At 29.3% G+C, this 26,515-nt stretch overlaps 2 protein-coding genes across 2 annotated transcripts in view; one reads left to right on the top strand and one right to left on the bottom strand.

Annotated features, from left to right (window-relative positions):
- LOC107455824 (uncharacterized) overlaps positions 1-25,227 on the bottom strand; it is a 91,305-nt gene extending 66,078 nt beyond the window's left edge. Inside the window, exon 1 of the mRNA XM_071181331.1 lies at positions 24,934-25,227. The gene's annotated coding sequence lies outside the window, so the exon portion shown is untranslated. The remainder of the gene's footprint in view (positions 1-24,933) is intronic.
- The window catches only part of LOC107455815 (FERM and PDZ domain-containing protein 4), a 404,769-nt gene that overhangs the window by 105,992 nt on the left and 272,262 nt on the right, over positions 1-26,515 (top strand). The gene's annotated exons all lie outside the window — the stretch shown is intronic.

The following is a 26,515-nucleotide window of genomic DNA, read 5'->3' as shown; positions in this document are numbered from 1 at the left end:
GTTTCGTTTAAAAATATTTTCCCCCCAATCTTTTCTTTGAAGACGACCGATTTAGTATACGTAATTGACATTCATAGTCCGTATGGAAGTTCCTAGTTACTATGGAAGTTATTTTGTATAAGTTATTAAATAACAATATAGACAGGAGTTACAGAAGTATCTAAAATTGTTCAAAATTTTTTTCCCCATTTGCTTGGAAAGTTATTTGTACCAAGTTATTAAATTACATTATTATCATCTTTTTCACATCTGTTCCCAATGTAACATAAATAATAAGCTTTAAAATCAACGTAAGAATTACTTTACTCCAAGTTATTAAAGTAATAATTCCTTTTTCTAAACTTTTCTCCATAATATAGATAATGGTTTTTCAATCTAAGAGAGTCAAGTTGTTTTAGAAGTTATTTAATGAAAATTATTAACCTGTTACCCATTTTTAATGTAAGACTACGTTCAGGTTTAGTCCTTTTATTTCCTTCTGTTGACGTATAATTTAGTTTTATACGATTACCTGCATGGCTGAGAAAAATTGCAAAGATTGCCTGCATGTTAGCAATGAGAGAAAGAAATGTAAGTAGCATGAAGGCATTGTAAAACAAATGCATACATGTTCCATCACGAAACAGATAATATGCTTTCATAGTTAATGATTGAGATACACGTTGCCATGGTAGTCATTTGCTATAAATTACTATACTGGCAATCACTATAAATTAAATTAAAAATATGCTTTCTAACCAGAGCGCAACGCCTTCTACAAGATGTTAATTTGTACCGTAACATTACATAATTAGTACTTTAAACCTCAAGTGTCTAATGCTAGTTTATTACAACTTAATTAGTTGTTAAGTTGAAATACCATTTTTTAATAAAACACTAACTTGTCCTGTTATGATTCAACTGGATGCGTTTGTAAACTTACTGTCAACATTTCCATTTCCTTTTTTCATGTATCACAAATACGGGATAATAAACTGGTCTTAGACCAGAAATATGGGTTAATAAACTAGTCTTAGACCTCAAATATGGGTTAATAAACGAGTGTTTGATTCAGAAAACTAACTCCTTTTAATACAATTAATGAGTTTACAAATCAATTGCTATTTATCTCATTGAAGTCATTAAACCAACAGAAATAGTAGTAAACACCATGAATGTAGAAAATTTAACTTAGGTAAGATTTGCTAAATGACTTAATTTTTGTTTGCATATGCCTTATCTAAATAACCCTTATATATACCATAGCTTTTAATTCTAAGAAGAATTACTGATTGCGTGAAATCCTAAATAATCCATACCGGATTACAGATGACTTAATCTTTAAACACAATCTTTTATACCAAAAGCAAATCAATTGAAATCTTTCCAATTTATTCATAAATGTTTACATATCAATTAAAGTTCAGTTTATCGAGTTTTAAGTTAAATTTCAAAATAATTTACTAGAGTTAATTGATTGTTTGATCTTCCAGCTTGCGGACATTGCAGGAAAATCCCGCCCTTTGAACAATGTATTCCACGGTGGCCAAATTCCCTGTCGTGGGCGCAGCCATCATTTATCAAAGTCGGGCAACCTGCAATTCACTTAGAAGTGTGGGAGTAAAATTATTTTAATTAAATGCGCTCTTCTGAAAGTCACATTTTTTCCCCTCAAATTACTTTATTGCTTCTAAAAGTGAAAATTAAAAGGTTTGGGAGAAATCAAATTCATCTTCATTTTATTTTATTATCTCAAAAGCATTTGGTTTATTGTGATTTTTTTTTGTTTTGCTGAGTAAATAGTATTTCTTCGAAAATCCAACTAGTGTTTCTTATTTGATTTAACCTTTTGCTTTAGAACAAAGAAGATTTTTTCGTGTTTTCTTAAATTTTCTTAAAAGCACTCTTATTTTTTTCTCAATTTATTGAATGATATGTTTTTTTTAAGTTATCTTTAGGTATTTGATTGAGCTTAAAACAAAGGATTATGGTTAAAAAGACTTTCTTCAAAGAATCTTTTTTTAATCAATAAAAGAATGCGCATTTTGGTTTTAAAAAAAATCAAGAATGTTACAGTCGGTTATCATTTTATTTATGCATTTAATGTTAAGAGTATACTAACGTAATATAAATATTCCCATTTAAAATGAAAAAATCTTATCGATAAAAAAATTGAATCCTTTCTAGTTTGCTCATGAATTTGAACTTCTACGTAGTTTTGCATTCTATCTACTGATTATTTCATTAATAGATGGAGGATATTTCTTCTCATTATACTCCAATTGCATCATTTTATTTCCTATTCATGTGGTTTCGTATTCATGAGTATAACCCAGAAGACGAGAAAACTCCTGAATAGATTATTGGAACAAACACTCTTTTGTGAAGGAACTGAATTAATTAATCTAATTCGCATTTGCGGAAGCCTCGAAACCCTTCCTTAGTTAGCTCAAAGTTAAGATGATTTTGGAATTTGAATTTGCTCTCACTGTAAGGTGAGTGCTATATCCCCTGAGCTATACCATCATTTCAACCACATCATAATCGTAAACTTCAAAATATCTAAACAGTTCTGAATTAAATGGAGTTATTGTAGCTCTATTGAGCGAAAGAAAATACTTGGACACTAAGACAGTCAATTAATTGCATATAGATTGATGAATTGATATTTTCTTTTTCCACTTTGTAAAAAAGGGTTTCTCTCAAAACTGAGCTTAAAATGTGTCAAAATAGCTCAGCAAAAATTAACAGTAGAATTTAAAAACCTCATAGATTCGAAATTAAGAAACAGTATGGTCAATTTTGAAGAAAAAAAATGCTTAGTCTCATCAAAAAATGCTTAGTCGTGATTTGGTGGGATAATTGTCTTAGAGTGAGGTTCGTTGACTGCCGGTATTATTTGAGCCAAAGACCTATGGGTTCGCAATAGGATGCTTTAACTTCCGTAGTTGCTCATCCCAGTCCAGAGAATTTTCCAATTTCAATGGTGCAAAGTATTTGGAATAAGGAAAATATGGTCTGAACGTCTTAGTCAGGAGATCAGTAATTTTAATTCCACTCTTTGCTTATTTTGCTACCTCTTAAAAAGCTTTATTTGAATAGAATATATGTCATCGTGGGTCACTGCATTGGGCACTTCACATTCCTAACTTTCCCTTGACTGGGACTTACAACTATAGTGGTTAGGGTATCTTACTATGAACACGTTGGTCCTTGGTTCAAATCCTCTCCCTCACTCATTTCTCCATCCACATGCATTTTTGTTTAAAAGTCAGCATATGTCGTTTTAATTTTGAATTCATGGAATTTTCAAATTCGACAATTATTTGTTTTTGGAACTATTTCGACACAGTATTGTTCAATTTTGAGACATCCTTTTTCAAAGTGCATTTTAATAAATAATGAAATAAATAAAAGAGAATGTCTTTTAAAATCAAACAAATATTGCAATTTAAATTAATTTAATTCTTCTTTTTGCGTCGTATGAGTCTTTGTTGAATAATTCTTTTTTAATCGCATTCTTTACCATTTTGTTAAATTGAATGTTTTTGTACACCGTGCAGTCCCGAAGACTGTACGCTTTAATATCATTAAAAAAATAACTAAATTTTTTTATCTTCTGAAATATTCCAAAACTGAACTAATCTAGCATATTTTAGTAACTTTTCAACATTAACTTAGTAACTTTACAAAGTTACGGATATGTCAATAATCGTAACTTTGAAAAGCGTAACGTAACGTTATATTAAAGATTTTTTTTCTTCAAATTTGACAATACACCCAAGACAGATATTTTTTTTTCTCGTGTAAACTTTGAAATACTAAAAAATATTAAGTATACACTTTAGATTCATTATTTGTGTAACGTTTATATTTTCAAAAAATAATTATATCACAAGTTTCAAAGAAATTGCTATCTTTGTGCTGAAATATGTACAGTTTTGAGAAAAAAAAGTCATTCGCAGACAACAATATTTACATATAACCCAAATAATTTTTGAAAAAGGATAGAAGTACCTTGAATGGAGCTAAATTTTCCTTTTTCAGAATTGTCAGAATCTGGACTATTGTATTAAATAAGAAATGATATTGATTAAAAGTTAAATAGCTTCTTCTTTCGGTGTGTATAAAATTGATAATTGATGCCAGATATTTATACTTATAGTACCCAAACTTTAAAAATCAAAACTACTAAGTTTATTCTTCTCATAAATATTGATTCTATCGTTACAAAAGATGTTCAATCATAAAAAATCTGGTAGATTTAAAAGAAATTGGCAGAGAGTTATGTTAAGCAACTGAAAGGCCGTAAGAAGCTTTTGAGTGTAGCTCTGAGAAAAATGGAATTCGGGATCCTTGATGTCATAACATTACTCACCCTATCTGGTTGCTTTTTGATAAAAAAAAATGTTTTTGCTTGTAAGATATGTTTTATGCATCAACGCATTAAAGGAAACATAAATACAATCTCAGTTCTTTTAAAATTTATGTAATTTGATTATCAATTATAACTTTTTATAGTGAGTTACTCTAATATTTATTTATAAATAACAAGTAACATTATGTATTTTATCAATGATTAAAAAAATCCGATAAGCATGCACATATCTCAATCAAACTCACTAACAAATAAGCGAAATTGCAGAACACAAATGTAAAGTTAATTTAGAAAATAAAACTATTTTCCATTAGCTAACAACAAATTCAAGTAGAAAGCACATGTAACACTTTAAAAGAATAACTGCAAAAGAAAATGCTTTTCTTAGAGACTGAATACTAAAAAATACAGTTACGATGTTGGATATTCTTTATTAAAAAATCAGCTTTGCATTTTACTATAATATCTTTGCTTTCATTTAAATTCCTTGCGACTTTATTAGATATTAAACTTAAATTTGTTTCAGCGCTAATGAAAGAAATATTATCTTATAACCATGTAAGAGTAATTATCAACATAATAAAGATTCATTTGCGCTATAAAATTGTTTAATGAAACTCTGGAATTTTTAAAAGTATAATAAACGAAAAACCCCCATACATAACAAACTGTAAAAAATTCCGTATAGTTTAATTTTACCGTAACATGTAGGGGAACAAAAACTCTGATTACCGTAATCTTTAATGTAATAATTTCCGAAAAATTACTGAATCACTCTAATTAAATAAATATTTCTGTAAACATTACGGTATAATATTTCACGGTAAAAAAATTTTTTGTGGTAAAATGGATTTTATGGGTGATGCACTCAAAATTCCAATACTTTGATCCAGAATTTTTGTCAGTGCAGTCGTTTCATTCCACAAAACAAAACAATAAAAAAGGAATAAATTAAAATGAAAAGAAAAAAAGTGAAAAAGAAAAGAGAGTAAGAAAAAAAATGAAAGAGAAAAGGAAAGATGAAATTTACGAAACTAGGTGACTGAGGGGAAAAAAATGCCACTTTTTTCTCGTTCAAAGATGCAATTCCATTTGTTTTTTTACCCTGCATATTGCTGCAGAATTCTATTATTATATTGCTGCATATTGCTGTAGAATCCCTGCATATTGCTGCAGAAAGCATAATTGCTCTCAATGTTGGAGCAATTATGCTTCAATCCAAAACGAAAACGTATCGTGTATAATAATAATTCATTTATTGTAAGAACTAAGCCTTAGAAGAATTTAGTTCATTTTCTCCTCGTACAACGCCAATGTGATTTAGATTACTAAAATTGTACTTCATGGAAGTAAATTCATCCTAATACTTGTCACAAGAAGTTCTCGTCCTTTTCTTTGTTTTTACTCGAAACACCCACATAAATAAGAATTTTTTCTCTCCGCATTCATTTGTCTTAAGAGAAGGTACTAAAGCATTAACCACTGCAAAGAAAATGAAGATTATAAGAGAATATTGATTTGATGGACAATTATGCTATATTATAAATGTAAATATAGTGTGCTATAAAAACTCAAAACAAGTTTAATTAATTAATATAAATACATTATACTTAAATATACTGTGCGTAAAATAAAAAACTGTATATTTTTTGATCTAATGATCAGATCTTCACGTTCTAGGACTCCATCTTAACAGTTTGGGAGGGGTGACCACAAATATGATATTTAATTGGTGCAGGCGATATTTTTAGTTACGAACTCGGTTGCAAAAACGTACTTTCTCTAAATAAATCTTAATTTCCCCCACTCCCGACGAATTCGAGTTTTTGACCCCCAAAATATAGGGGGTAGCAGCAATCTGAGAAATATGGTCCCAATAGTTTGGTCAGGAGAGCCGTCGAAAGTTTGGACCCCTTAATCTTAGTTTTTCATTCTGCGTATTTCACCATATATCGAGAAGTTTTTAAGTAAATTGGAAAATTTTTGCACATAAATATAAAATCCTTTTGTCCCAAGATAATTCCATACAAAAATAAATTTTAATAAATATTTATAATTTTTATTATTTTATTAAATAATTGTCGAAAGAATTTCGAAATGTAAAAAATTTTTACATCATTTTAAAATATGTAATTTTATGCGGCAAAATACAAAATTTGAGCAAAATTGGTTGAATTGTTGCTGAGAAATCAAATTTTAAAAAGGTCGTATATTTAAAATTCCATTTCTCTGGAACTATTCGACCGATTTCGCTCAATTTTTGTTTTTTACCATGTAAAATTAAATACCTCAAAATGATGTAAAAAATTTTACACTTTACAATTCAAATTTTTTTCACTATTATTTAATAAAATAATAAGAAATAATAAATGTATACTATAATTTAGTTTTCGCATAGGATTATCTTTGGATATACGAATTTTATAAGTGCGTGCAGAAAGTTTTCATTTCGCTTGGAAAGTTTTCGAGATAAGGCCAAATACGTAAAAAGTAAAATTAACATTAAGGGATCCAAACTTTTGAGCACTCTTTTGAGCCGTACTTTCCAGAGGATATGAGGACCATATTTTCCAGATTGCAGCTACGCCCTATAGTTTGGGGATCAGAAATTTGAATCCATCGCTAAAAAGCAATGTTTATTCAGAGAAAATACGTTTTTATTCTAATTTCGTAACTTAAAATATCGTCTGCACTTATTAATTAGTATATTTGAAGCCATCCTCTCGAGCCATTACGATTGAGTTCTAGAACGTGAAGATTCAATCATTAAACCAAAAGTTATTCAGGTTGGTCCGTTTGCGCACTGTACAGATCATTATCTTACGATTATATGATACACAAGACAAAAACATTTCCTCATCGGCACACTGGGTGCCAGTGTGTCATGTAGGTTAATGTTTCACAATTTCAGAACCAGCACCATGATGTTGCGAGCAATGCGCACCGACAGCGAAAAACTTCCCAGACTAACTCGTATCCATTGATCGGAAACCAGATGCGCTTCATGTCCCCGCCAGAGATCGAACCCCAGTTCTTCACAATGACAGCTTAGTTCCATAACCACTGAACTAACATGTTTTCAAAAATAGCTAGTTAATAATTGTGAAATATTTAAAAACCACCTACACGGTTTCTTCAGTAAAGAAATAAAAGTTTTTGCGGTCTATAAATATTTAAAGACAGATCCAAAGTTTAATATATTTGAGTAATGATGTTTGCTTTATCGAAATAGCTTTTACTTTAATATTTATCCTACTTTATTTCATATTTGACTTTGTAGGATTCCGAGGAGATATTAATAATAGTTTCAAAATAAATAGTTTATGCGAATGATAGAACGCTCTTTTTTATTTTTCAAATTTATAAATCATAGGTTTCAAGAAGCTATACTGTAAGTTTAAACTATTTCTATGATGATTGCGTGTCTTAAACTTTATAATACACTTTTCGTTATAAAATATAACAAATGCATCATACATTCAACTAAAACTTAGCTTAAATATGTGAAGAAATATATTTAAAAGTTTTTTTTTCTTATTTGATTTTTAAATCTGATAAATTGTATTATATTTCAAAATGATTGTCCAGAATTTGAATAGTTTTTAAACATTCTTAAACAACCAAGCATGTAATAAATCTTCGACATTTATAAATCTATGAAATCTATTGGTTCATAATATTTTTAACTTAAAAATATTGCAATAAGGAAGTAATAAAATAGGATTTTAAAATAAGGAAAATATTACAGAGCGTATTATTATGAGAATGAAGAAAAAAAGTAAAGAATAAGTCATAATTTCATTCTTAAATGATAGAAAACTGTTTTAATTTTGTAATTTATGTATTAGCTATTTCGGTATTAAATAACTTGCATACATGAAAATGGCATTCCATAGTTATGAATCATGTTTAACCAAAATATTTCAGACACTGAGAAAAAAACACATCAATAAGTGCAACCTTTCTCTTTCCAAAACTGCTGAAATCAAATTGAACAGAAGTTATATGATGACTTAAAAAATCAGTTATTTTGATTATTACATTGATAATTGCAACTTTTCTGCCTTTTAACTCAAAACTAACTTTTCAGTTATTTTCCAACATTTTAAAAGCAATATCTCAAACCTTTTTAGTTAGAATTACTTGAAATTTTTCATGAATGTTTTCTATTCATGCGTCTAGGGAATATACTACGAACTAGTTGAATAAATTATTGTTTTATATCTTTACAACTAAATTAAAAATATCTAAATGCATTTTTAGGGTTTTTCTCGTCAAATAAATTTCGATAATTGCTGTAAAATATCTAAATATTTATATTGTGTCAAATACATAGTCTATCTCATAAATAGAGTTTTAATGAGTATTATAAAGAAAAATTAAAGAAATTTTAACAAATTCTTAATTCAACTTTAATATATAATTCAATTTTAATACTGTAGCTCTTAATTAATTCATAGTTTCTAATAAAAATTCATAACTAATTATCTTTGTAATTTTAAAAAAACGACGATTTTTTGTTTTTTTGGACAGTTTTTCCCCATATTTTCTAAAAAATTATTCAAATATTTTATTATCCATACCATGTTTTACACTAAGAAAAATATGGTTAAAACTACCAGAATATAGAAAAGTCGACCCTGTTTTTGGATCTAAGGGAATATCTAAAATATATCAGTAATTTTTACCGAAGTGCTTTGGTAATGATTTGGGTAAAATTGACAATAAAATATATCGTTATAATCTGTGATAAAATTCAGCAACTGTGGTAAAATTTGATAATTTTATCACGATAACTTAGGGCCCGGCATAAAAACCATTTATTGGATAAAATTTACTTTTCGGTTTTATATTTTTTACTTTGTATGAGGTAATAAGAAATATTATTTTGAGAACCAGAATCTCCGAAAAACTGTTTCCATATACACTAAGAAATTACCAAATGGAATGGTTTAAATACCATATATTTTGTTTATATTACCAGAATCGTGGTTTTTTGTACCAGAAAAGTCGTTACCATACAATACGGTAAGTTTGTAATTTTTATGGTAATTTTTAATTACGGTAATTTTTTTTCGTGTAATGTACACTCATGGACAAAAAAATTAGCGCACCAAGAAGGAGTCGTCAAAATGAAACGAAATTTCACATATGTAATGACTACTTTGATATAAGTAAATGATTAGAAAATCAAAGAAAAACTATAATTTATTTCAGAGAAAAAGGCAAAAGAACAGAGGAGTTAATACCTTGTTGGACCCCCTCTAGCACGAATGCACGATACGATACGATCGGGCATTGATGTATACAAATTCTGTATGATGTCTTGAGACATTTCGTTCCATATTCGCTGCAACCTTGCCTCTAGTTCGTTCAAACTCGTGGGATGCCCAATTCGCCGTCCCAAATGATCCCAGATTAGCTCGATTAGAGACAAATTGGGCAGGCCAAGGAAGGGTAGTAACAGTACGGAGACAGTCTTGTGACACCCTTGCCGTATGAAGCAGAGCATTGTCTTGTTGAAAAATGGCTCCTGGGAGCCGTTGCATGAGTGGCAACACACGTGACTGCAAGATTTCATGAACATACCGCTGGGCTGTCATGGTGCCACGGAACAATACTAGGGGTGACCGTGTATTGTAGGCAATGGCACCCCATGCCATCACACCAGCTGTGGGAGCGGTGTCTCACTGTATAGCAAAGGCAGCATTGAGACGTTCACCACGGGGTCTCCACACACGAACACGATTGTCATCACTGCTGAGATTGAATCTGGATTCGTCGCTAAAGACGACCTGGTTCCATTCCGCTGCAATTCAGTTTCCTCGTGCGCGGCAAAACTCCAAACGGGGGTGTCGATAGGTGGGCGTCACGGGCAGCACACGTAATGCGTGCTGCGATACCAACTGTCCTTCGGCCAGGCTCCTTTGTATGGTTCGAGAAGACACAGGGGCCCCTAGTATTATTCCGTGGCACCATGACATCCCGGCGGTATGTCCATGAATCCTGCAACCACATGTGCTGCCACTCATGCAACGGCTCCCAGGAGTCATTTTTCAGCAAGGCAATTCTCGGCCTCATACGGCAAGGGTGTCACAAGACTGTCTCCGTACTGTTACTACCCTTCCTTGGCCTGCCCGATCCCCAGATTTGTCCCCAATCGGGAATATCTGGGATTATTTGGGATGGCGAGATCGGCATCCCACGTGTTTGAATGAACTAGAGGCAAGGTTACAGCAAATAAGGAACGAAATGTCTCAAGACATCATACAGAACTTGTATGCCTCAATGCCCGATCGTATCGTATCGTGCATTCGCCCTACAGGGGGTCCAACGGGGTATTAACTCCTCCGTTCTTTTGCCTTTTTCTCTGAAATAAATTATCCTTTTTCTTTGATTTTCCAATCATTTACTTATATTAAAGTAGTCATTACGTATGTAAAATTTTGTTTCATTTTGACGACTCCTTCTAGGTGCGCTAATTTTTTTGTCCTTGAGTGTATAATCCCACATAAAATCAAATAAAACATTTTTTAAATTAAAAAAAAAAACGTTTTTTAAGTAAAAAATTTTAAAGTTTTGCCTCGTACTACTCTAAACAATTTTTAAAGTAAATATAAATTTTTTCTTCTTAACTTTCAAAATAAAACTAATAAAAAGTATAAAGTACTAAAAACAACAACTGTTAAAATAGTATGGTAATAACAACCAAAGTTTTTTTTATTGTTTTGTTGTTTCACAAAATATTTTAAAAAAAATGAGTTGGTTCTGCACATATTTTCTTAACATAATGTTACTCATGTAAAAATAAAAAGTAATGGTTTTATAAACTTAGAGCTAAAAATATGAAGGAAGCTAACTTACAAAAATACATAACCGTTAAAGGAAAATTAAACTTTTCTCATTTGTTCCAAAGCATATATGTTGTAATGTTAGATAAGAATCCATTTAAGTAAATTGTACTTCGGTAAATCTAAGTTCAGAAACACACAGCTGTTCTGAAATGAAAAGTTTTTAAATTTTTGAGGAGCCCTAATCTGGTATATAGGTAAGTTTTAAAGCTCTTCAGTGAGATATAAATGGCTTTCCAATAATTTACTGAACTTTGAAAAATAAGTCTTCATGAAAGAGCAAAAAAATTACGAGTTCTAAAAAAACTATTATCGATATTTATTTTCTATTTCAACTTAAATTATTTTTTAAATAACTGTAATTCGCCCATTGAGTGTATTTTTCTTAAATAATAAGACCATTTCCTACAAATGAAAACTTGTTCAATTAGTAATAAAATTAAAATTTTTCAATTCCATTTAGTTTAAGTTTAATAATTCAGTTAAGCATAATTTTATATATTTTTAAAATACCGTAATTTATTGATTTTAGTTTTGCGTGATAAAAGTCTTTTAAATGCATGTATACTGGAGTTGCCTATATCGTGCGACTTTTCACAGTTTATCAATCACAAATCACTGATAATTACGCTTGATGTATACACTTGATGTATGATAATTACACTTGATGTATTACACTTGAAGTATGAATATTTTAATGTCGAAATATAATTATTCAGCTACTTAAATAAGTTTTGATAAAAATATTAGTTTATAATTAAGCGTAATTTTATATATTTAGGAAGTTACGTAATTTATTGATTTTAAGTTAAAATGACAAAAGGCTTTTAAATAAATAAATAAGTTGCCTAGATCATACTACTTTTAACAGTTTAATTTTTATTAGTCACAAATCACTGATAATTACACTTGAAATATTTTAATGTTTAAATACAATTATCCAGCTACTTAAATAATTTTTGGTAATAATATTTGTGCAGTAGGTACAAAAAATTAATTGTTTTTTCAATGTATGTGAGTGGCACGATATAAAATTCGGTTGCTTAATTCGTTGCAAATGCTTCGAAGCTCATACAAACCGTGAGAATAGGGAGTATATTGCTTGAGGGAATAAGTAGACATTAAGTAATCAAGAAGGATTGTTTAATAATACAATAAATAAAGGCTAAAAATAAACAGTTCAATTATTCCAAAACGTGTTTGCTTTTGGGTTAATTTCATTGTATTTTTAAATAAATAGCTCTTAAAAGTGGAAAATTTACTCGCATTAAAAATTCACTCGAAATATTCTATTTCAAAAAATATGCTTACTCAAAACCGCTTTACCTTTTTTTTTACTTACTAATGATCTGAGTTGTCCTTAATTCCTCTCTCAATTCCAACAAACGAAATTTTAATTCACTCTCTAAAAATAATTTTTTTTGTAGACAACAACTCCACAAAACGAATTCTTTAAATTAGACTCATTTCTTTAACAAGATTTGGTTAAAAGTTCAATTGTTCTTATAAGTGGATAATTGCAATCTTTATAAAAATGCCACCGCAGCAACCATTTATGTCGTATTCGACACTTAAGCCGGTAACGACCCATTTTGATAAAGTATGACTCCAGGGAGGACAATAGATTACACGAAACAGATCATCTTGGCGAGAAATTTCAAGTTGGTCCAAAGTCTCCTAATCATTGTCATTAGGGTCTAACAGTGAGCCACACTCTTTCATTAATTATAATGAATGAAGAAAATCGATGGTAAATTTGTCGACCTAGAATCGAAAATTTGGCAACAGGAAAGGAAGATAAAGAGCAAAAGCAATCAAGCTGAAGCTTGTGAGACAGCTGCAAATTTCTGGAAGCTGTGTTTATCAATATTTGAGAAGGAATTAATAACTTGTGAAATTTATTAGAGAATCGGTAAATTATCTTAAGCATTTTGTTTCACTTTTGGTAATAAATTTATTATGGAATTTAACTGAGGCTATTATTTGTGAATATCTTATTATATGCCTATTCTGTTACAGATTTTGGCTCGAAGCCGTTTATTGTTCGAGTTGATTGCGATTATTTACAGTGTCAGAATTCCTATAACGTTTTGAACATGCTAATTTACTGTGAACTTAATATGGGGCTTAACTAAACCATATCATTTTGATAACCATGTCATTTTCATAAGCTTGATTCCCCTTACACTACAGTTCAATTTCGATAGAAACGTGGTATAATTTAACATTGTGATTCATATTATGAATCGACGGTAATCCGATTTTTAGAGTATAATTAGACTTAAATAAATAATTAAAATTGCATCATAGTTGAAAATTTATGAAATATGTGTGAAAAATAATACTTGCAACAATCCAGTAATTGTACTTTGTAAAATATTGTAATACTTGTGAAAATGTATGTACTAGGCCTAATTTAAAGTTTAATAGCTGTACATCATTTTAAAAAGTTCTTAAAATAATGGATGTTTTTTATTAGTTGTATTATTTTAAAGTAATTAATTATTCCATTAACCAAAAAGATCTTCGATTTAACCTCACTTTTTGAGACCACTAATCAAATCAATTTTTTCTTAAGGACGTTATGAGAGCCGCGGTGGCTTAGGGGATAAGGCGTTTGACTCCCGATTGGGCGACCCAGGTTTGAATCCCAGCGGAGGCTGATTAGTTTGAATTCTGCTCTCGCACTGACAACACTGCTTACTTAAAATAACCTTAGTGGTAGACCAGGGATGGGCAAACTTTTTTGGTCGTGGGCCAAAAATCTAGGAAAAAAGTTTGGTAAACCTAGTAAAAACTTCTAAAATAAAAATTCTAACTTCTGAAATGAAATAAAGTCAATTCATCATTGACCGCATGGCACTCTACATCAACTTTGCGTTTTTTAGTTGCCATTTTGGGGTTAAAAAATTTTACAAATAACTCAAAAAAGCAGTAGCCATTTTGTACATTTAATAATTTCACCATTATTTACAATGACGTTGTATGTGTGCAATCTTTTCGTAAGCAGTAAATAATGTTAGAACTCCCGTCGGCAGAAAAATCCGCCCGTTGGAACTTAAAAATGCGTAGTCTGCCTCATGTGAAGTACAATACACCTATATTAGATTCCATATGTCAGCTCCTCGAGAAAGACAAACACTAGTTGGAGCTAATCTACTGCTATTCCGTAAAGAACTTCTGCTTTCAGCATTTTACCTATTGAAGTTGTCTGTGCTAACTATTTCCATCAATTTATGTTTTGTAGAACAAAAATAGAGAAAGTAAAAAGGTCATCAGTACTTTGTTAAAAAAGAAAGAACAAAATTAGCTTCAAACAAAGTAGACAAGAAAATGGATGTATGATGTATATAGTTTATATTCGCCACGGATCGGCAAGTTAAAATTCTGCCCGCGGGCAGGATAAAACCATTCCGGCAGGCTACAGTTGACCCGATGGCCGTAGTTTTCCCAATCCTGTCGTAGACGGATCATGGGAGGAATCTCTTTGCCGTCGGACTAATCGTGGGAGGTTTTCCTCTCCATGTAACACAAATACAGGTTATACTCAAAAACCTTTCATAGAAACTCGTTCGTCACAATGCTTGATCCAGGAGTTCCCATGCATTCTGGGTTGGTTTCAAAATTACCAGACTACTGAGTTAAACATTGATAATAGTAAACTCAGAACTAGGTCAGCTGTTCAAGGCAGGTTATAAATTAAAATAATTAAAAAAAAGTCATGCGACTAATTTAGTGTTTGTTAACTAAAATATCAAACTGCTGTTTCTACTTTGATTACATTAGATAAAATATTAAATTTCTAAAATTTCAATCTAGCTTAAGCTTTTCATTTAGTTTCTAATATTTCATACAATTATAAAACACACTTATATGGAATTCACATGCTTGATCTGCTTAATAAAAGTTTTAACATATCTCACTCAATGGTAGCACCATATATTTAAATAGGGTAGTTAAACCTAGCCGTACTTCTTTTATATCAAATTTCAAAAATATTACATCCTAAATTTAAATTAAGATATATTAAAAAAAAATACGAAACCATCTGATGTAAATTACCTAATTTTTAGATATTTAATAAAATATAATGTAAAATTGCTTGGAAAAATTTAGATTTTAAATATATATATATATATATAATAAAATACATATACAATAAAATATATATAGTTCAAAATGAAGAATAAAACAAAGAGACTGTTCAACAGAACAACAAATTGTTTNATATATATATATATATATACATAGCACAATGAAAACAAAGAGAAAAACGAAGAAAATTAATAAGTTTTATTAACTGTGCATTAGCTGCAAGTATATAGAACTCATAAAATAAGCTAAAATATTGAGAAAATATGGAGAATAATAAAAAATAATGACAAGAGAAGAAAATTATTAAAAATAATTTTTCAAAAGTATTTAAAGAAAAAAAATTTATATCTAAAGAAAAGAAAAAAGAAATTAAAAATCCGGAAAACAAAACAAAGAGATATAATCTCTTCATCAGCCCACACGATAACATCCCCAAAAAGGAGTGCTTTCTAATATTGTATAAATACAGCCAAAATCTTATTAATTCAAACAAAAGTGTTTCATAGAATTACTAAAATGTTACGTTCTTAAGAAAACACAATAATATAAAAACTTTTAAGAGAGTATGGAGTTTATGATACCCCAAAAGTATTTCACATTATTACAAAAAGTTAAGAAGTTTCCCAGACAATATAATAGTAGCAATTTCAGAACATACAGATCTCGCTAAACGTTCTTTTTTTAAACTAGAAATAGATAGGAGAAGTAAATGTGACTTTCATTTGCTCTGTGCATTTAAATACTATTATTATTTTCAAGATTTTAATTGTCCAGGGTTTTTTTCTTGGAGAAACTGTTATGAATTGCATTTTTCGGCATTTAAAAGGATTTTATAGATAACGAACTACTTGAAATTTTACCTTGTTATTTCTTCTTCTATTTTCATCTACCTTAGAAAAGATAGAACACTATTTTAATGGTGGAGATATCGATAAAACTAAAAGAAGAAGAAAACTAAGCATTTCTATAAAAATAGATGGATATCTTCAATGAAAGAAAAGAAAATTTAAATCTTCCAAAGAAGCAAAACTTTCCCTTTTTCTTTCGTTTCGTTTCAAACCTAAAAGAAAGATTTTATTTAAATTGTAAATAAAATCCAGCTGAAGTGAAAGTTTTTCAACATATTGAAATGCATTTTAATAAACTGTTTTCTCTTGCATTTTTAAAAAACTTTCCATTTCTTCTCTATGTCATAGAATAAGTTATATAAATTTATTTCTTGTTCAGGTATTATACGTGTACGTATAGAATATAGATATAGAAAGTAATATGAAAAGTTTCTCTTCAAAAATAACGTTTCCCATTTTGTTCTTTCTAATATATTGAAAATCAAATTTGTATTTGGAAGGAAAAAAGTGTTATTTTTGAATTCAAAGGAATTCCAAGCATGCATAAATATACACAATAAATTTAATGTTTGTTTTTTAAATTGGTTAATACAGTCAATGTCAATAAAATGGTTAATTTTTCCATGGAATGTCCATATCTTTTCAATGCAACACTTTGGTTAGAAAAAAAGTATTTTTGAGTACAACAGAATTCTTAACGTGTGTACACCGTAAATTTTATGTAAATGCTTACTTTTTAAAAAGGGTTAATACAGTTCATGTCAATAAGATAGTTAATTTTTTCATGCGATGCCCATACTTTTTTCAATGCAATACTTTGGTAGGAAAAAATGACTGCAACGGAATTCGTAACGTGCGTGCGTACACAGTAAATTTGGTGTAAATATTTATTTTTTCAAAAGGATTAATACACAGTTAATGCCAATAACATGGTTAGTTTTTCCGTGCTCTGTCCTCACCTTTTCGATGCAACACTTTGGTAGGAAAAAAGTATACCTTTGAGTGCAACGGAATTCTTAACGTGCATAAAAATACACATTTTATTTGCTGTAAATGCTTATTTTTTCAAATAGGATTACGTAGTTAATGTCAATAAGATGGTTAATTTCTCTATGGAATGTCCATATCTTTTCGTTGCATCACTTTCCAAATTGCTGTAACATTTCTTAATGATTATTGCAAAAGCAAAATCTTGTTCTTTAATACAATTGTTTAGGTTTGACATACGGTTTAGCATCTAACGATCTGAAAAAGAATTTTTTTAAAAAAAATAACGAATGTAGAATGGAATGGAAGGTTTGAATCGCGTTGCTAGGTTATTTGTCCTCTTCTTTTTTTAAAAAAATTAGTTGCAAAGTATACCAACACCTTTCGCTGAAAACAGATAGAATTCTTAACGCCATACATTTAAGTCTGGCTAACAAAGGACATATTACAAAGAACATTTGCAACACAAATGCAGCGCAATATAATGATAACATTGACAAACACCAGTGCAAGTATTTCAAATAAAATTGTCTTACGGGTAAAATAATTTTTTTAATTTTTAGTTTTTACAATCAAATGCCTCTATAGATGAAATTTGTAAGTAATGTAGTGCAGTTTAATGATAGCATAAACTGAGGCATGTGCTAATATTTCAAATGAAATAGTTTTACTTGGAATAGAAATATTTTTTTGTTTTACCATCAGTTGATGAAATTAGTAACTAATGTCGAAATTTTATAAGGTTAAACCTTTTGTTTTTCTAAGCAGTTCGGAAAAAACGTGAATTTTTTTATCTTCTTCAGTTTTTCTTTAATTGGTATTTTCGAACATTGGTATATCATTTTGGTTTTTGAATAATTATACGGTTGTGAGAATTCCCTTAATAAACATAACTATACATTACTAATTTTTTGAAACAAATGTGCGTTTTTTTTACATAAAATTATTGAAAAAAAAATTATAGTACAATTTGCCATTCAATTTGTGTTACTGCATAAAATAACGCGAATTTGAATAGAATGCTTTATTTATTGTAAGTAACTGATCAATGTATTGTGCAGTTAAAGCATTGATGATATCAAAATCCATTTTTGTCTTTAAATTTTATTTAGGCGTTTTTATTAAAGAAAAACTTTAAAAAACAAACGGAAAAAATTTATTGTTTTAGTCATCAGTATTAAGTTTTTAGCTTGTCTTCTTATATTTTGGTAAAAAACAAATGAAAATAAATGTGAATCTGGTCTGTTTTATCTTGTAATGACAAAGTTTATTTGGAACATGAATTTACCAAAATTTTCAATGTGTGCATTATCTAAATGTAACATCTTGCCCGATAATTCTTTTTTTTTTACTTGGAATTAAAAGGATGACATAGAAATTATATTAATTAAATTTATTTATCAATTGTGCATGTTTCATTATTTCTTTTTTCAAAAAAATTGATTTCTCTTAAAACACTCTAATACTTAATCATTACATTTTATAACACTAAATTTAAAATTATATACCATAAAATTACATATAAAGCAATTCTTGAAAAAAAATTTTGGATTTGGAATATTAAGTAAATTGTTTATTTAATTTTATTATTTTCACAGTTATATTATTTTCTTTATGAAATATATGCATGAAATTATGGAAAAATAATTTATCAAAGTCACTATAAAAAATTCTAAAGGTCACAATTTTATTGCTAAAATTAAACTATTATGCTTAATGAAATTGGGTATTTTTACTATTGATCATTATTTATTTTACGAAATATATATACGATATCCTACCCAATTTATAAATGTTTAATTAATTTATTGTAAATATAAAGATTGCTTTAAAGTTATAAATATAAAGCAATTAATGAAAAATACATATTTTTTTATAGGTATGTTGTTTATAAAATTCTATTATTATTTCTATTATGTTATTTTTGCCAATTATTTCCTCTACGAAGTATTCGTATGAACTCATAATTTGTTAACAAATATTTCATCAGTTCCGCTATTAATTTAAAGAATAATATTTAAGAGGTAAAACTAAAGAATAATGAATTGCGATGTCTAGAACTTTTATTCTCAGAAATTAGATAAACTCTAGGCCATTTGGCATAGATTTATCTAATGTCAAGGTTAAGGAAAACAAAATACGAAGAAAGCAACGTTTAACAATGAAATAATAGTGTTTCAAAACATCCGCATTAAAAAAACATTACACATACTTAAATTATTAATAAATTATTTTCTTTATTTTTATTTTTAAATGTATTCTTCGTTTGAGAAAAAAGAACCATTGATAAACAATAAGAGAATATTATAAGCTTTTATTAAAACAAAAGGTCGAGCCGGTGTCAGCATTATTTTATTTTTCCTAACAAATAATTGCAACTTAGTTTACCTATTTTTAATTCACGTGACTTTTTATTCCACGCTAATCATGTTGGGCACGAATATTTGGCGCAAATAGAAATTATTTTTTAAAGTTCTTTTCATAAGGCGAGAGAGTTTATAAATCATTCCTAAGTGTTACATGAAAATAAATCACATGAAATACATGAAAATAAATCACAGCTATGTCTCTTGAGGCTTAACTTTTAAATAACTTCCTACGAATTACTAATGCTTTATCGTTTCTCATGGAAATTACGCGTAATATTTGGCGTTATTTTATGTCTCGAATTTGCATTCGTTGACGAGCGTGAAGTGGGAAAAATCTCTTCCCTAAACACGTATTTCAATATTTGTTTTGTTTCTTAAGCCTGAAGGAGAATTCGAAATAGTCTGGTGTTGCAACTGTTTAAAATGCTCTAGTACACTAAATCAGCGTGATTAAAGATAACAATTTGCTGTGTTTTGAATATAATTAAGTTGTTCTCTACCTATTGAAAACAGTTAAATTGGATGGCGGCTAAAACAGATATGAAAATTTGCAATGGAAACAAAAAAAAAATATATAAACGTGAAACACTTTTACATTTGAATTTCCGAACATTTTAAGTGAAATGAATAATGTATAATCCTTGATTAAATGCAACTAGATTCTGTTTTCAAGATAGAGAAAAGTTGCTTAATTTCTGAAGTTCTCAGAAGAAAGTTTGTTACACAATGTATGATGCATTCGAACTTGATGGAAAATAATGAGATAAAAATTGTATGGGTTCGTGACATTCAAGTTTTGTTTGTCGCCAAAAGGAACAGAAAGAACTTTATTTTTCAACGCATTCACTATTGAAACTTGAGAAATGTATGACAAAAGAAATGCGCATAAAATTGTAAAATTACGAGAGTAATTCTTTGTAAGGAAATTTAATTTCAATAAAAACAACGAAATCACAAATAGTAAAAATTTATTAAAAACCTTACCCGCGTTAGGGTGTTACAATGGCGCAATGTCTATCAGTATGACAAAAGACAGGAATGGTGAAAACAGACAAGATGAAAATCCGATTAAAGTTCCGTCATACTAATTTAAAACTCTTTCTAAGGAAATTGAAATTATTTAAATACAGCGTTTTAATATCACAAATCGTAAAAATTTATTGAAAAACCAACACGCATTTTAATGACATAATGGAATATCTTTATCAGTTGGATAAAAGACAGGAATGGAAAAAAACGGATGATTAAAATCCGATAGAGGTTACGTTATACTGAAAGAGAGAAACATACAATTAAAAGAGCCAAAAAATAAAAATATTAAAAAATTTATGATTTCCAAATATTAGACAATTGTGGTATTGCAGTAAGGCTATTCACAGTAAGGTCTTTGTTTTTGATGATGTTGTGACTCACCCAAAATTCCAGATCAATTACTGAAATACATTTATGAATCAAATAAACTGAAAAAAGTCGAATTTATGGCTTTCTGTCCAGTAATGTTTTGCAATGGGTGAACGGGGAAGTTCTTGGTTGTTGAGGTAGCCTTGATGTTCTTTGAGCTGTTGTTTGAATGCTCGTTTGATTTGTCCTACGTATGACAGTACGCATCGGCAGGAAATTTTGAATATTCCTCAGTTGTTAACGCATTCATTTAGTTGCTTGGAGCTCGAGCTGATTATGCTTTTTTTCCAAATAACAAATTTTGTTTTTGCTCTAGTACGTAACATCTGCCGGATTTTAGTTATCTTTGTTTTTAACATTCCTGCCTTTTCTCCTACTGATAAAGATGTACCATTGAAACATCAAAACGCTTATAGTTATTTAATAATTGTGTACTATATGTGATTTTAAAATGTTCTTTTTAATGAAATTTACCGGGACAATTATTGATGAAAAAACAGATGTGAAAAGAAATGCATGCATTATTGATACAAGAGAAATGTATGATAAAAAGCTATATTCACCATTAATGCTGAAGAAACGAATGAGAAAAGAAGTATATACACTTTTAAGAGAGATGTACCAGAAAACGCCAATTGTGCAATCTTGATACTAGATAAATGTATGGGAAATGGGCTACAAGCAATCTTGATATTAGGGAAATGTATGAGATATGGGCTACGAACAATCTTGACATAAGAGAAATGCAGGAGAAATGGGCTACGGGCAATCTTGATTCTAGAGAAATGTATGAGAAATGGGCTACGAACAATCTTGATTCTAGAGAAACGTATGAGAAATGGGCTACAAACAATCTTGATACTAGAGAAATGTATGAGAAATGGACTACGAACAATCTTGATTCTAGAGAAATGTATGAGAAATGGGCTACGAGCAAACTTGATTCTAGAGAAACGTATGAGAAATGGGCTACGAACAATCTTGATACTAGAGAAATGTATGAGAAATGGACTACGAACAATCTTGATTCTAGAGAAATGTATGAGAAATGGGCTACAAGCAATCTTGATACTAGAGAAATGTATGAGATATGGGTTACAAACAATCTTGATACTAGAGAAATGTATGAGAAATAGGCTACGACCAATCTTGATTCTAGAGAAATGTGTGAGAAATGGGCTACGAGCAATCTTAATTTTAGAGAAATGTATGAGAAATGGGCTACGAGCAATCTTGATGTTAGAGAAATGTATGAGAAAAGGATTATATGAATGGATATATAGATTCTTGAGAAGTGTATGAGAAAAAGACTACATCTATTATGTATGTTAGAAGAATGTATGAGAAAAGGATTAGATTAGGATAAAAGGATTAGGATTAGAAAGGACTTTCTATTGCAGAAAATGAAATGTAAAAGATCACTCTCACATGATCAAAAGATCACTCTCACAAATGATCACTCTCACATGAAAAAAATATTATGGTCGAAAAGGAATTCAATTCATTTCATGCTGGCTTTTTGCGCATTGTTTCTGATATTTATTGTGTTAACCTAATGACGTAATTTCATTGCTTTAATTGTGTAAAACTGCAGGTATCTTGTAAAAAATGCTGAGAGAAAAATCAAATAATTGTCTTCTTTTAAACTATATAGAATTTGAAAAATTAAATTATTGAATGAAACAGCGGCCATTGCTACACATATATTAATTCATTAATGAATTTTGCTAACAATTCTGAAAGGTAATTGCAATCTTAAATGACAAGAAGCTTCAGATCTAGCGTTGAGAGAATTAAAGGCGGGATATAAGGATATAAATCCATGTCAATTCTGTTGACATTTAACAAAATTGTTATTAAGGAATGTTCCGTTCAAACTCGTGATTAAGAAGTTAGTACTTGATAAAGTAGGAATATTTTTTTTCTTCCAATGCCCACTTGGTTTATGACCTAGGTCATACAGGCACATGAAGGGCAGATTTGTTGGCCACTCTTTTAGGGGCACCATATTAGGTGGGCTAACGTTGCTCCCACAGTGAGAACAGATAGTACAATAAAGTAAGAATATGATAATGTACTTTGTTGCAAGTTAAGAAAAAATCATTATCCATATGGAGAGAGCCTGTTTGCATTTAATTGCAAGCAAAATAAACGTATGCCAAACTTCCAGCATCGAAAGTATATCAATATCGCCAACTCTTGAAACAAAGTTGCACAGCCTCATTTTTACTTGTTTTCTTATTAATAATAATGACAGTTATTAAAAACAGTAATCAATTAATAAATAATAAGAATCAGTAAAAATAACAACTGAAAATCGTAACAAATATAAGTTTTTCTGTTCGCATTTAAAGAAACTGATGATGGAATAATAAATATTGTTTCTTGCAGACGATTTTCTGCAACAGCGAAATAAAAGTAAAAATTCTTTTTCTCGCATTTGATTTGTTAATCCAATGGTCTTGCAACGTTATAAGGTTAAAGAACGAATGTTCTCCTTGTTTATCAAAATATGTCTCCAAATCTAGGATTCCAGTAAGGCTACAAAACTATTTAATTTTAATGTTTGTAAACTAATTTCTTTAAATATTTCTAAGATATATATCGCAAAAAATAGTTCGAATTATATATCTTCCTGAAATGTTTAACTTTTAAAAGCATTTATATTGTTTTGAAAGCATATTTGTGTAATTTGATTACGAAATAAAACGGAACTAGAAGCCATCGCGGAAGATTACTTAAATCTTATATCGCAATGGTGTTTTCTTAAATGGCAACGGAGTATAGTATATTACATATAATAGCAGTATAACTCATGCTGCTAATTCCAAATTCAAAGCCTGATTAGAAATTATTCTTTTATCTGACAACAGACTAATCAAAGTTATGAGGCTACTTATAAATTATCGTAACGAATCACGTTCATAAAATATGATTCTCTTAAGGAATTATGCTTGATAAAATGACGGAATACTATTCAGATGAAATTAAAATTTAAAAAAAGTCTATATGATCCTTGGAATTGTAAAAAATATATTAAAAAGAAACTGAAATAGCTAAAGATACAGCACTGGCTTCTTGATTCTGATAGGCCAACCAAATTCTAATTGTTGTTTGATTTGTCCTTAAACTTTGCTAACCAAAATATCTCCATTTGTAAAATATTCGAGGGATATGGTGACATGGTTGACTTTGGCTTGTTGTAAAAGATAACTTTCTGCTATATATGACACAAATGTGATTTAACTTAACTCAAGTTCAACACGAAGGTGACTCGAAAAGTCAACACACAGATTTAAAATCACGTGATTGTCGGAAACTAGTATACTTTTCCTGGATTGGTCAGACTACTGGGCTAAATATATCCCCAATGGCATACAAATCATTGTTTATTGTCTTCTTTCTGCTGAGCTAACCGTATGAAGTTTCCGTGGTTTTCCTTTCTAAGTAACACAAACGCTGGTTAGACTCCCTCAAACTGTACTTAACAAGGGAGAGCCGTACTGATTGATCCAGGAAATCTCTTGTCAATGAGTTGAATTAAAAATAAGGAGTTTAAAAGCAAAACCGTCAATATTTAGCTGTTAGTTGCATAAAGATAAAATAAAATAAACTCGATAATTATCCTGCGTGTTTTGTATTTGGTTAAAAATTTTAAAACAAAATTTTAACATCTAAATAATTTAATTAGAATTTACGCATGGTTACAATTTCAAACAAATTCTTTTTACGAAGTAACATTTGTTATTTCTTTTATATTCTGCATGGAACGCTGGCGACACTTATTTGTAAGGGCTTGCTTTGATTTTCAAAAAAAAAATCCGCATTGTGCTTGTACAAACATTACTTTTAATAAGTTCCAGGATTTATTTAACAATTATTTAAGCCCTAAATACCCTTTAACCACAAACTAATTGGCAATTTGCAAGTTTCAATTATAACTTTTGCAAACAGGTTTTATATTAATCACCTTCTCTGCACATTAAAGCACATTTCAAGTCTTAAAATATCACAATGAAACTTACCGTTTATTTCCCTCTTAAAAATACACTCTTAAAGCAATTTAAAAAATTGCCTTAAAGATTAGAGAATAAAATAAACTTTCAGTCACTTGTAGAAGCCTTCCACAGCAACAGACTCCAACAATTCATTATTATTCAAGAGATAGAAGCACTTTTGCAAAACAACTTTCCAGAAGCTTAAAATGATTCCCGTTCTCGAGAAGATTAAATAACACCCGGAAGAGGTATTTTAATGCCAGTATTAGGAGATCCAACTTGCACGCTTACATCATTGCAGGCATTACAGAAAATGTGGTGTTCAAATTGCTGTTTATTCCACATTTTAGCATTTCATTTTTACGACTGACATCATAATTTAGATTGTTATTGTGGAAGAGAATGTTTTATTTAAAGAGATAAAAATAAATAAAGTTACAGTTGTTAGGTTTGTGTTAAAAATACTGCGCGTAATGTATAGTGGATATACTCCGGCGTTATTGTTATGAATAAATTTTTCAACAAGCCAAAGGGTGTTAGTTCAAAAAAATAAATAATTAAAGATATTTATAAATTTGAAATTTAACAGAAGATATGACTTTTTTTATACAAGTTGTAAATTGCGACACTGGTTAAATAATTCAGTTCGGTATGGAAATGACGTTTCTAGTAAAAATAAGCAATAATTCTGGTTAATAAAAAAATATATGGTAAAAATAATTTGATCAAAATATATGGTATTTGAGGAATTCATTTGGTAATTTTTCAGTTCATATGGTTTACGGTTTACCTGAAATTACAGTTTTCAAAATTATAGTTCATATCACCACTCATTTAGAAAAAAAAATACAAAGCTGAAAGTAAATTTTGCCGAATAAATGGTTTTTATGCCATAGTAAAATTAGAAAATTTTATCACAGATTAAAGAAGCATATTTTACTGTTAATTTTTACAAAAATCATTACCAAATCATTACTTCAGAAAAAAATTACCGAGCTTCTCGGTGTTCCCATAGAACCAGAAACAGTACATCATTTATCATAAGGCCTGAGAAGCCCATGGCTAGGACCCTGATTTCTGAAGCCCCCTAAATGTTACAAATAATTTTTTTTGTGTGTTTTTTCTTTGAGAATTGTTTCTTAGAGCAAATTAACAAAGATTGAAATAGATATTAAATCAAATTTAATAATATATCGTTATTTACTTTACTTTCTTATGTTATAAATAAATTACAAACACTTCATAATTAAATAACAGGTAAATTTTATTTAAAGTAACATCGGAGTCGGAAATTGGCATTCTGAAATTTCGTCTTATTTCCTGAAAACCGTGTTTACAACGAAAATATAATCATTGGAATATCTTTCAAAAACATTGAAGATATTTTTGCTCATTTATTTGGTTTTTACATACGCAATTAATTATATGTTCTTATTAGTAAAAAAATTTATTTTTAAAGAAATTCATATTTTTGACTGTTTACTACTACTAATATAATAACATTTCTTGCAAAAATTATGTTTTATTACTTATATGATATTTGTGGATAGCATATATAATTTGAAGGGAAATAATAAAATACGTCTTATGAAAGAACACAAATCGAGTT

The sequence above is a fragment of the Parasteatoda tepidariorum genome, chromosome 1 (assembly GCF_043381705.1).
Source record: "Parasteatoda tepidariorum isolate YZ-2023 chromosome 1, CAS_Ptep_4.0, whole genome shotgun sequence".
NCBI classification, from domain to species: domain Eukaryota; kingdom Metazoa; phylum Arthropoda; class Arachnida; order Araneae; family Theridiidae; genus Parasteatoda; species Parasteatoda tepidariorum.
This window is presented reverse-complemented; position numbering and strand designations above follow the sequence as displayed.